General features: G+C 49.4%; 2 non-coding genes across 2 annotated transcripts; one reads left to right on the top strand and one right to left on the bottom strand.

Moving 5' to 3' along the window:
- Positions 1-11,095: 11,095 nt before the first annotated feature.
- On the bottom strand, positions 11,096-11,167 carry TRNAI-UAU (transfer RNA isoleucine (anticodon UAU)). The gene has a single exon. It is a non-coding gene; the product is annotated as a tRNA-Ile (tRNA).
- A 240-nt stretch (positions 11,168-11,407) lies between these two features.
- On the top strand, positions 11,408-11,481 carry TRNAN-GUU (transfer RNA asparagine (anticodon GUU)). The gene has a single exon. It is a non-coding gene; the product is annotated as a tRNA-Asn (tRNA).
- The last annotated feature ends 234 nt before the right edge of the window (positions 11,482-11,715 follow it).

Genomic DNA, 11,715 nt, shown 5'->3' with positions numbered 1-11,715 from the left:
CATGTACTGTGGCTGTAGTACAGTACCTCTGCAGGTGGTGCGGTGTGTGTTGTGCATCTTCACCATATCCTCGGCTGTAGTACAGTACCTCTGCAGGTGGTGCGGTGTGTGTTGTGCATCTTCACCAGATCCTCGGCTGTAGTACAGTACCTCTGTAGGTGGTGTGGTATGTGTTGTGTATCTTCACCATATCCTTGGCTGTAGTACAGTACCTCTGCAGGTGGTGTGGTACATGTTGTGCGCCTTCATCAGATCCTCGGCTATAGTACAGTACCTCTGCAGGTGGTGTGGTGTGTGTTGTGCACCTTCACCAGATCCTTGGCTGTAGTACAGTACCTCTGCAGGTGGTGTGGTACGTGTTTTGCACCTTCACCAGATCCTCGGCTGTAGTACAGTACCTCTGCAGGTGGTGTGGTATGTGTTGTGCACCTTCACCAGATCCTCGGCTGTAGTACAGTACCTCTGCAGGTGGTGCGGTGTGTGTTGTGCACCTTCACCAGATCCTCGGCTGTAGTATAGTACCTCTGCAGGTGGTGCAGTATGTGTTGTGCACCTTCACCAGATCCTCGGCTGTAGTATAGTACCTCTGCAGGTGGTGCGGTGTGTGTTGTACATCTTCACCAGATCCTCGGCTGTAGTACAGTACCTCTTCAGGTGGTGTGTGTTGTACATCTTCACCAGATCCTCGGCTGTAGTATAGTACCTCTGCAGGTGGTGCGGTGTGTGTTGTGCATCTTCACCAGATCCTCGGTTGTAGTACAGTACCTCTGCAGGTGGTGTGGTACGTGTTGTGTATCTTCACCATATCCTTGGCTGTAGTACAGTACCTCTGCAGGTGGTGTGGTACGTGTTTTGCACCTTCACCATATCCTCGGCTGTAGTACAGTACCTCTGCAGGTGGTGTGGTATGTGTTGTGCATCTTCACCATATCCTCGGCTGTAGTATAGTACCTCTGCAGGTGGTGCAGTATGTGTTGTGCACCTTCACCATATCCTCGGCTGTAGTATAGTACCTCTGCAGGTGGTGTGGTATGTGTTGTGCATCTTCACCATATCCTCGGCTGTAGTATAGTACCTCTGCAGGTGGTGCAGTATGTGTTTTGCACCTTCACCATATCCTTGGCTGTAGTACAGTACCTCTGCAGGTGGTGTGGTGTGTGTTGTGCATCTTCACCAGATCCTCGGTTGTAGTACAGTACCTCTGCAGGTGGTGCGGTGTGTGTTGTGCGTCTTCACCAGATCCTTGGCAGTAGTATAGTACCTCTGCAGGTGGTGCGGTGTGTGTTGTGCACCTTCACCAGATCCTCGGCTGTAGTACAGTACCTCTGCAGGTGGTGCGGTGTGTGTTGTGCACCTTCACCAGATCCTCGGCTGTAGTACAGTACCTCTGCAGGTGGTGTGTGTTGTACATCTTCACCAGATCCTCGGCTGTAGTACAGTACCTCTGCAGGTGGTGTGTGTTGTACATCTTCACCATATCCTCGGCTGTAGTACAGTACCTCTGCAGGTGGTGCGGTGTGTGTTGTGCATCTTCACCAGATCCTCGGCTGTAGTACAGTACCTCTGTAGGTGGTGTGGTATGTGTTGTGTATCTTCACCATATCCTTGGCTGTAGTACAGTACCTCTGCAGGTGGTGTGGTACATGTTGTGCGCCTTCATCAGATCCTCGGCTATAGTACAGTACCTCTGCAGGTGGTGCAGTATGTGTTGTGCGTCTTCACCAGATCCTCGGCTGTAGTACAGTACCTCTGCAGGTGGTGTGGTGTGTGTTGTGCACCTTCACCAGATCCTTGGCTGTAGTACAGTACCTCTGCAGGTGGTGTGGTACGTGTTTTGCACCTTCACCAGATCCTCGGCTGTAGTACAGTACCTCTGCAGGTGGTGTGGTATGTGTTGTGCACCTTCACCAGATCCTCGGCTGTAGTACAGTACCTCTGCAGGTGGTGCGGTGTGTGTTGTGCACCTTCACCAGATCCTCGGCTGTAGTATAGTACCTCTGCAGGTGGTGCAGTATGTGTTGTGCACCTTCACCAGATCCTCGGCTGTAGTATAGTACCTCTGCAGGTGGTGTGGTACGTGTTGTGCATCTTCACCAGATCCTCGGTTGTAGTACAGTACCTCTGCAGGTGGTGTGGTACGTGTTGTGTATCTTCACCATATCCTTGGCTGTAGTACAGTACCTCTGCAGGTGGTGTGGTACGTGTTTTGCACCTTCACCATATCCTCGGCTGTAGTACAGTACCTCTGCAGGTGGTGTGGTATGTGTTGTGCATCTTCACCATATCCTCGGCTGTAGTATAGTACCTCTGCAGGTGGTGCAGTATGTGTTGTGCACCTTCACCATATCCTCGGCTGTAGTATAGTACCTCTGCAGGTGGTGTGGTATGTGTTGTGCATCTTCACCATATCCTCGGCTGTAGTATAGTACCTCTGCAGGTGGTGCAGTATGTGTTTTGCACCTTCACCATATCCTTGGCTGTAGTACAGTACCTCTGCAGGTGGTGTGGTGTGTGTTGTGCATCTTCACCAGATCCTCGGTTGTAGTACAGTACCTCTGCAGGTGGTGCGGTGTGTGTTGTGCGTCTTCACCAGATCCTTGGCAGTAGTATAGTACCTCTGCAGGTGGTGCGGTGTGTGTTGTGCACCTTCACCAGATCCTCGGCTGTAGTACAGTACCTCTGCAGGTGGTGCGGTGTGTGTTGTGCACCTTCACCAGATCCTCGGCTGTAGTACAGTACCTCTGCAGGTGGTGTGTGTTGTACATCTTCACCAGATCCTCGGCTGTAGTACAGTACCTCTGCAGGTGGTGTGTGTTGTACATCTTCACCAGATCCTCGGCTGTAGTATAGTACCTCTGCAGGTGGTGCGGTGTGTGTTGTACATCTTCACCAGATCCTCGGCTGTAGTACAGTACCTCTTCAGGTGGTGTGTGTTGTACATCTTCACCAGATCCTCGGCTGTAGTATAGTACCTCTGCAGGTGGTGCGGTGTGTGTTGTACATCTTCACCAGATCCTCGGCTGTAGTACAGTACCTCTTCAGGTGGTGTGTGTTGTACATCTTCACCAGATCCTCGGCTGTAGTATAGTACCTCTGCAGGTGGTGTGGTGTGTGTTGTGCATCTTCAACATATCCTTGGCTGTAGTACAGTACCTCTGCAGGTGGTGTGGTACATGTTGTGCACCTTCACCAGATCCTCGGCTGTAGTACAGTACCTCTTCAGGTGGTGTGGTGTGTGTTGTGTATCTTCACCATATCCTTGGCTGTAGTACAGGACCTCTGCAGAGGGTGTGGTTCGTGTTGTGCACCTTCACCAGATCCTCGGCTGTAGTATAGTACCTCTGCAGGTGGTGTGGTATGTGTTGTGCACCTTCACCAGATCCTCGGTTGTAGTACAGTACCTCTGCAGGTGGTGCGGTGTGTGTTGTGCATCTTCACCATATCCTTGGCTGTAGTACAGTACCTCTGCAGGTGGTGTGGTGTGTGTTGTGCATCTTCACCATATCCTTGGCTGTAGTACAGGACCTCTGCAGGTGGTGTAGTACGTGTTGTGCACCTTCACCAGATCCTCGGCTGTAGTACAGTACCTCTGCAGAGGGTGTGGTTCGTGTTGTGCACCTTCACCAGATCCTCAGCTGTAGTACAGTACCTCTGCAGGTGGTGTGGTATGTGTTGTGCACCTTCACCATATCCTTGGCTGTAGTACAGTACCTCTGCAGGTGGTGTGGTGTGTGTTGTACATCTTCACCAGATCCTCGGTTGTAGTATAGTACCTCTGCAGGTGGTGCGGTGTGTGTTGTGCACCTTCACCAGATCCTCGGCTGTAGTACAGTACCTCTGCAGGTGGTGCGGTGTGTGTTGTGCACCTTCACCATATCCTCGGCTGTAGTACAGTACCTCTGCAGGTGGTGTGGTATGTGTTGTGCACCTTCACCAGATCCTCGGCTGTAGTATAGTACCTCTGCAGGTGGTGTGGTATGTGTTGTGCACCTTCACCATATCCTCGGCTGTAGTATAGTACCTCTGCAGGTGGTGTGGTATGTGTTGTGCACCTTCACCAGATCCTCGGCTGTAGTATAGTACCTCTGCAGGTGGTGTGGTATGTGTTGTGCACCTTCACCAGATCCTCGGCTGTAGTATAGTACCTCTGCAGGTGGTGTGGTATGTGTTGTGCACCTTCACCAGATCCTCGGCTGTAGTATAGTACCTCTGCAGGTGGTGTGGTATGTGTTGTGCACCTTCACCATATCCTCGGCTGTAGTACAGTACCTCTGCAGGTGGTGTGGTACGTGTCGTGCGCCTTCACCAGATCCTCGGCTGTAGTACAGTACCTCTGCAGGTGGTGTGGTATGTGTTGTGCACCTTCACCAGATCCTCGGCTGTAGTACAGTACCTCTGTAGGTGGTGCGGTGTGTGTTGTGCTCCTGTTATATTTCCCTGGTGTGCCGTCAGCTCCTTTATTAGCTTGGTGTAGACACGGCCGGAGCTCTCGCTGAGTACGGGATATGAGAACCCATAAACTACCTGCGCTCCATACACCGAGCAGACGTCAGGTCACTGCTGGATCAGCAGCTCTCCTCAAATCTGCAGAGGTGTGCACTGCGAGCAATACTACACCCCCTGGACTGCCAGTATATGTTCCTATATATTGCTGGAAGTACAGCACAGACCAGAAGTTTGGACACACCTTCTCATTCAAAGATCTTTCTTTATTTCTATGACTATGACAATTGTAGATCACACTGAAGGCATCAAAACTCAGAAGTAAGACATGTGGGATTATAGACTTACCAAACAGTGTGACAACTGACAATCTGTCTTATATTCTCGCTTCCTTTTGCTTTGACTTCTGCTTTGCACACTCTTGGCATTCTCTTGATGATCTCCATGAGGTAGTCACCGGGAATGGTTCTCACTTCACAGGTGTGCCCTGTCAGGTGTAATAAGTGGGATTTCTTGCCTTATAAATGGGGTTGGGACCATCAGTTGTGTTGTGCAGCAGTCAGGTGGATACACAGCTGATAGTCCTACTGAATAGACTCTTAGAATTTGTATTACGGCAAGAAAAAAGCAGCTAAGTAAAGAAAAACGAGTGGCCATCATTACTGTAAGAAGTGAAGGTCAGTCAGTCCGAAAAATTGGGAAAACTTTGAAAGTGTCCCCAAGTGCAGTTGTAAAAACCATCAAGCGCTACAAAGAAACTGGCTGACATGAGGACCGCCCCAGGAAAGGAAGACCAAGAGTCACCTCTGCTGCGGAGGATGAGGACCGCCCCAGGAAGGGAAGACCAAAAGTCACCTCTGCTGCGGAGGATGAGGACCGCCCCAGGAAAGGAAGACCAAGAGTCACCTCTGCTGCGGAGGATGAGGACCTCCCCAGGAAAGGAAGACCAAGAGTCACCTCTGCTGTGGAGGATAAGGACCACCCCGGGAAAGGAAGACCAAGAGTCACCTCTGCTGTGGAGGATAAGGACCGCCCCAGGAAAAGAAGACCAAGAGTCACCTCTGCTGTGGAGGATAAGGACCACCTCGGGAAAGGAAGACCAAGAGTCACCTCTGCTGTGGAGGATAAGGACCGCCCCAGGAAAGGAAGACCAAGAGTCACCTCTGCTGCGGAGGAGAAGTTCATCCGAGTCACCAGCCTCAGAAATCGCAGGTTAACAGCAGCTCAGATTAGAGAGCAGGTCAATGCCGCACAGAGTTCTAGCAGCAGACACATCTCTACAACAACTGGTAAGAGGAGACTTTGTGCAGCCGCCGGCCTTCATGGTAAAATAGCTGCTAGAAAACCCCTGCTAAGGACCGGCAACAAGCAGAAGAGACCACAAGGAATGGACATTAGACCGGTGGGAATCTGTGCCAAGGTCTGATGAGTCCAAATTTGAGATCTTTGGTTCCAACCACCATCTCTTTGGTGAACGGATGGACTATACATGCCTGGTTCCCACCGTGAAGCATGGAGGAGGAGGTGTGATGGTGTGGGGGTGCCAAGCTGGTGACACTGTTAGGAATTTATACTGAACCAGCATGGCTACCACAGCATCTTGCAGTGGAATGCTATTCCATCCGATTTGCGTTTAGTTGGACGATCATTTATTTTTCAACAGGACAATGACCCCAAACACCTCCAGCTGTGTAAGGGCTATGTGACCAAGAAGGAGAGTGATGGGGGGGCTACACCAGATGACCTGGCCTCCACAGTCACCAGACCTGAACCCAATCCAGATAGTTTGGGGTGTGCTGGACCGCAGAGTGAAGGCAAAAGGGCCAACAAGTGCTAAGCATCTCTGGGAACTCCTTCAAGACTGTTGGAAAACCATTTCAGGTGACTACCTCATGAAGCTCATCAAGAGAATGCCAAGAGTGTGCAAAGCAGTAATCAAAGCAAAAGGAAGCAAGAATATAAGACAGATTGTCAGTTGTGTCACACTGTTTGGTAAGTCTATAATCCCACATGTGTTACTTCTGAGTTTTGATGCCTTCAGTGTGATCTACAATTGTCATAGTCATGAAAATACAGAAAACTGCGAATGAGAAGGTGCGGCCAAACTTTTGGTCTGTACTGTATATACACATCCCCTGGACTGCCAGTATATTTTCCTGTATACTGCTGGAAGTATATTCACACCTCCTTGGTACTGCCACTATATAGTTCTTTATACTGCTGGAAGTATATACACCCCCCTGTACTGCCAGTATATATTCCTGTCTATTGCTGTAAATTACTGAATCACAGCTGGGACCCTGTTTTAGTCACAAGTACCCCATATTGTGTGACCCCTTTTGGGTGCTCAGTAGAAAGCTTATGGCCAACAAATCTATTGACTATTTTCTGATTGACCAGATTTTAGTTGTAATCCTCTGGTCTTCCTTCGGGGGAGCTGCAGTGAAAATCAATGTAAAATATTTGCAGCTTAGTTTGTGAGTATAAAACTCACCGACTCCCCCCTCCCCCCCAATATGAAGCAGGGCGCCACGTACACAAGAACACACACCTCCTCCACAGACGGTATCTTACATGATAGGCTTAGATACAGCAACTCAGCTGACATACCCCTTGTATCACGTACTATTGGGGTAGTTGGTGGTGGTCTTGTGTATATAGTTGATTTGAAAGTATCCGCTGAGGGTGTAATACTCTGTTCTGCCTGCGGGGGAGCTGTTGGGGAAATGAGCATATGGGTTTATTCATAATCTGCCTGCTCGAATCTAAGGAGATGAGAACCCCCTGCCCCCCAATGTGTTACGCGCCCTATACCCCTCCCGAGAGACATGGTGGCCATGTGTGTTGGGGAGGGAATGTGATGCAGGTGTGCGGTGCCCATGGCCCTGTATATAGTACATTCTATTTAATGATACCTGAGCCGTGCCCGCACCCATCCCTGCGCCCCGGGCTCTGTTTATAGAGGACACACTCAGTTATTAGGGCGTGTGCATCCTGACACGTCCCGCAGCCGCCGCTAATCCTTTATTATCAGTATATAAAGTGTTACCTCTCTTAAAGGGGAAGTCACCTGGTTCTATGAGAGGCTGAGGCTCGCGTCTAACATTTGCAGATTCTCGGGTTTACGTATCCTGAGCCCCACACGAGCTATACTCTAGTCACAACCAAAACTGCTGCTGCTTCTCCTCAGTCTCGGCTGCATTTTGGCTTGATTGACCCCCAGTGTCCCCCCCCCCCCCCCCACCAGGAAAAGCAGACAGCGAGGGGAATGAAGTGACGGATCGATCGCTGCAAAATAAACCAGGAGAGAAAATCATCGACCTGACAGAGGGGAAATAATTGTACTGACCCATCAGCCCGTCACCATAGCAATGCGGCGACTGTAAATAGCAGATATCAGGTGATCAATATCCGCAACGGATATTATATAGGACGGTCTTATCCTAATGTATACCCAGCGAGAGGGTAACAGACAATATCATATACTATACAGACCTCCCGGGAGGAGGGGCCGAATGTGGTGACGAATTTAGCCACACCCACTTCTTCTTTAACTTCACCCCTCCCCATCCAATTCTCTTTGTGCCCCCATGCAGTATAACGCCCTACGGTCACCCTAACATGATATGCCCCAACATTATAATGTCCCCCTCCTGGTACACACACAGTTTAATGTCGTCCTTCAGCTACCTGCACATTATAATGTCCCCCTTCATCTGCCCTCAAATTAAAATGTCCCCCTTCAGCTACCCCCTCATTATAGTGTCCCCCCAGCCACCCCCACATTATAATGTCCCCCTTCATCTGCCCCTACATTGTAATGTACCCCCCAGCTGCCCCACATTATAATGTCCCCCTTCATCTGCCCCCACATTATAATGTCCCCCTCCAGCTACCCCCTCATTATAGTGTCCCCCTTCATCTGCCCCACATTATAATCTCCCCCCAGTTATCCTCGAATTATAGTGTCCCCATCCAGCTACCTCCACATTATAATGTCCCCCCAGCTACCCCCCATTATAATGTCCCCCTCCAGCTACCCCAACATAATAATGTCCCCCTCCAGCTGCCCCCACATTATAATGTCCCCCTTCAGCTACCCCCTCATTATAGTGTCCCCCCAGCTACCCCCACATTATAATGTCCCCCTTCATCTGCCCCTACATTATAATGTCCCCCCCAGCTGCCCCCACATTATAATGTCCCCCTTCATCTGCCCCCACATTATAATATCCACCCAGTTACCCCCTCATTATAATGTCCCCCCCCGCTACCTTCTCATTATAATGTCCCCCTCCAGCTACCCCAACATAATAATGTCCCCTCCAGCTGCCCCCACATTATAATGTCCCCCTCCATCTGTCCCCAGTTTAATGTCCCCCTTCATCTGCCCCCACAATATAATGTCCGCCCAGTTACCATCACATTATAGTGTCCCCCCAGCTACCCCCACATTATTATGTCCCCCTTCATCTGCCCCCACAGTATAATATCCTCTCCATCTGTCCCCAGTTTACTGTCCCCCCCCAGCTACGCCCACATTATAATGTTCTCCACCTACCCCCACATTATAATGTCCTCCACCTACCCCCACATTATAATGTCCCCCTTCAGCTACCCCACCTATACCTACATTCCCCCATCATTTACCCCAGATGTATGGCATAAATGATGATAGATTTGTTGGGGTACACCCATGTCATGCCCCCTTTTCGTAAAAGTGCTGAAGGCAGCGCAGAGTATAAAAAACTTGCCATATTTTTGTACAGAACCCCGTGTAGCCCCAAAACTTGTGACCTTTTCTGCTTTTTACACCAGGGCCTAGTAAATGTACTCGCTAAGTCCTGACTGCTCATGTGATGGGGGCTGGTACTAGTAGTTCTGGGGGTTATCAGATGGAGGCGCTCTGGTGGGCTCTGTATACTAGATACTGTATATAGAAGGATATATATAGTGTGTGTGCCCCCACCTTTTATAAAGTGATTAACCCTTTGACACCTCCACTTAGTCCACATTGGATCGGTCTGCTTCCTATATATGTGATGTCCTATATATACTGACTATACATTTCTATCAGTGATCTGCTGTCTGACACTTCCCGTCTCTGTGTGACTACATGGCTGCAGACTTGGCCTGCTGGGATTTGTAGTGTCACCAGTGTTGTCTGGAGGTTGTGACATTAGCTGCACAGCGCCACCTTGTGGTTAGCACAGGTATTGTGACAATGCTGTCGCTTATTGTAGGGACAGGACTAGGACTTGCCCTGAGCTCGGTGGCCCGGACTCTTGGCCCGCAGACAGATCCGTGTACTGAGCCCTGCTAATACCGTCAGACTTCTTGGGTTCCTTCCTATGATGACGCAATGTGTCGCTTTGTGTTTCTCATGTGCCTGTTTGTGTAACTTCCTCTGTCAGTGACTGTATACATGTATATATGTGTCTCTTCACAGAGTGTATACATGTAACTTATATATATGTTTGTATTATGTTCACAGGAAGGGGTGAGATAAAGGGGTTTCCAGGACTTAGATATTAGGATAGGTCTGACAAGCAGTACCCCCACCGATCAGCAGAGAGCAGGAGCTGCAGTAACCCAGCACGGCCACTACACAATGGGGGAGCTGTGATGTTCTGGCTTGGTGCATGGTGACACTTCCGGCACTGTTCGGTGAGGGTGCTGGATGCCCCCTTCAGTCTCATGTCCATGTCCTATCCTAAGAATGCAAAATCTATTATTCTGGACCATCCCTTTAAGCCGGTGCAGTGGACTACAGATGTGTGTTACGCCAGGCAGTGGGCACCATGCTGCTTTGTAGCATTAAGGACTGGTAGCTGAGCTGCTTCCTCCATGTGCCCGCTGGTCACTGTCCTTAGGAATAGCCCAATCCCCGCCAGTCCTGGGCCACAGTGGGTCCCCAGCGGCTGCATCACATGGATCATACTGGAACCGGACAGACCCCATTGCCGTATACTGGGGGACCCCTGGGGTAAAGTCTATAGTTTGGTGGCAAATATAACCCTGTATATAAGATTTACAGAATGTCGCGTAAGATCACGTACATCCCATAGGGGAGGCCTGGACATGGGGTGCGCTGCTGAGGGTGCGTTCCGTCATCTGCAGCAATGTCATGCTATAAGCAAAAACAAAAAGCAGAACTGAAGTGGGAAAGAAAGACATAAAAACCAAAAGTAATGACAAAAAGCACCGTACACTGTGGGGGAAGTGCGGAAATGTTTAACCCCTTACCACCCGGCACCATATGGAAGTATTCTAATACATTGTAACTAAAAATATCATCAAAAAATAAAAACCATTAAGTAATAAAATATTACTGGTTATATAAAACCATTAACCATATACAGATGCATTTCCTCTTAAAGGGAATGTCCTCAGAAAATGACCTGAATATGTTGATTATATTTAATTTCATAACAAACAAAAAAAACAACTATGTCTTGGAATATTCACTCTGTCTACTAAACCTAAGAACAGGCTGACATCGCCCATTCTGTTGGGGGGTTTACTTTGCAGCAGTCACCTCGTTCACATCACAGACGAGACAGCTAGTGTTACAATGTAAGCTCACACCTCTAGAAGGATTTCAATAGAAGAGAACTGCTAAACTGATAAAATAAATAGAAATCCCAGCACTTAGCAGAGGATGGTTTCGATCCATCGACCTCTGGGTTATAGGCCCAGCACGCTTCCGCTGCGCCACTCTGCTGCCGTTGATTGCTGGCTGAGGAGAAGTTCTAACTTTTCTCTGAGCGCCGTCAAGTCAATAACAGGGAGGCGCACTCTGTCTTGCCGTCCACGGAGGAGTTTAGCAGCCAAGCCATTTGTTGGTGATTAGGGGCCCACAGCTTTTTTTTGTTTTTCTTTTTCCATTTTGCTGTTCGGAAGGTCATCTGAGAGAGATGCCCTTAAAATGATGGACCTTTCCCTTAACACTGCTGGACGTGCCGTCTCTGTGGCGCAATCGGTTAGCGCGTTCAGCTGTTAACCGAAAGGTTGGTGGTTCGAGCCCACCCAGGGACATTCCCAGCCTTTTTCCTTGCCCTGCATCTCACACTTAAAGATGCTCATCTTGGCTGCGCTCTCCACTGGAAGAAACTTTTAAAAACAAAGTCATTGTAGATATAAGTAGGAAGAAGAAGAGCCAAGAGGGCGGCAGGGAACATGCTTGCGGCCAGTTTGAAAGGTCCAATGTGATGTGATAGCAAAAAGGTCCTTCGAGCCGGAATCGAACAGCGACCTAAGGATTGTTAATTT

This window comes from Leptodactylus fuscus, chromosome 3 (genome assembly GCF_031893055.1).
Source record: "Leptodactylus fuscus isolate aLepFus1 chromosome 3, aLepFus1.hap2, whole genome shotgun sequence".
Taxonomy (NCBI): Eukaryota; Metazoa; Chordata; class Amphibia; order Anura; family Leptodactylidae; genus Leptodactylus; species Leptodactylus fuscus.
Note: the sequence above shows the minus strand (reverse complement) of the source record. Positions and strands in the feature narration are given on the sequence as shown.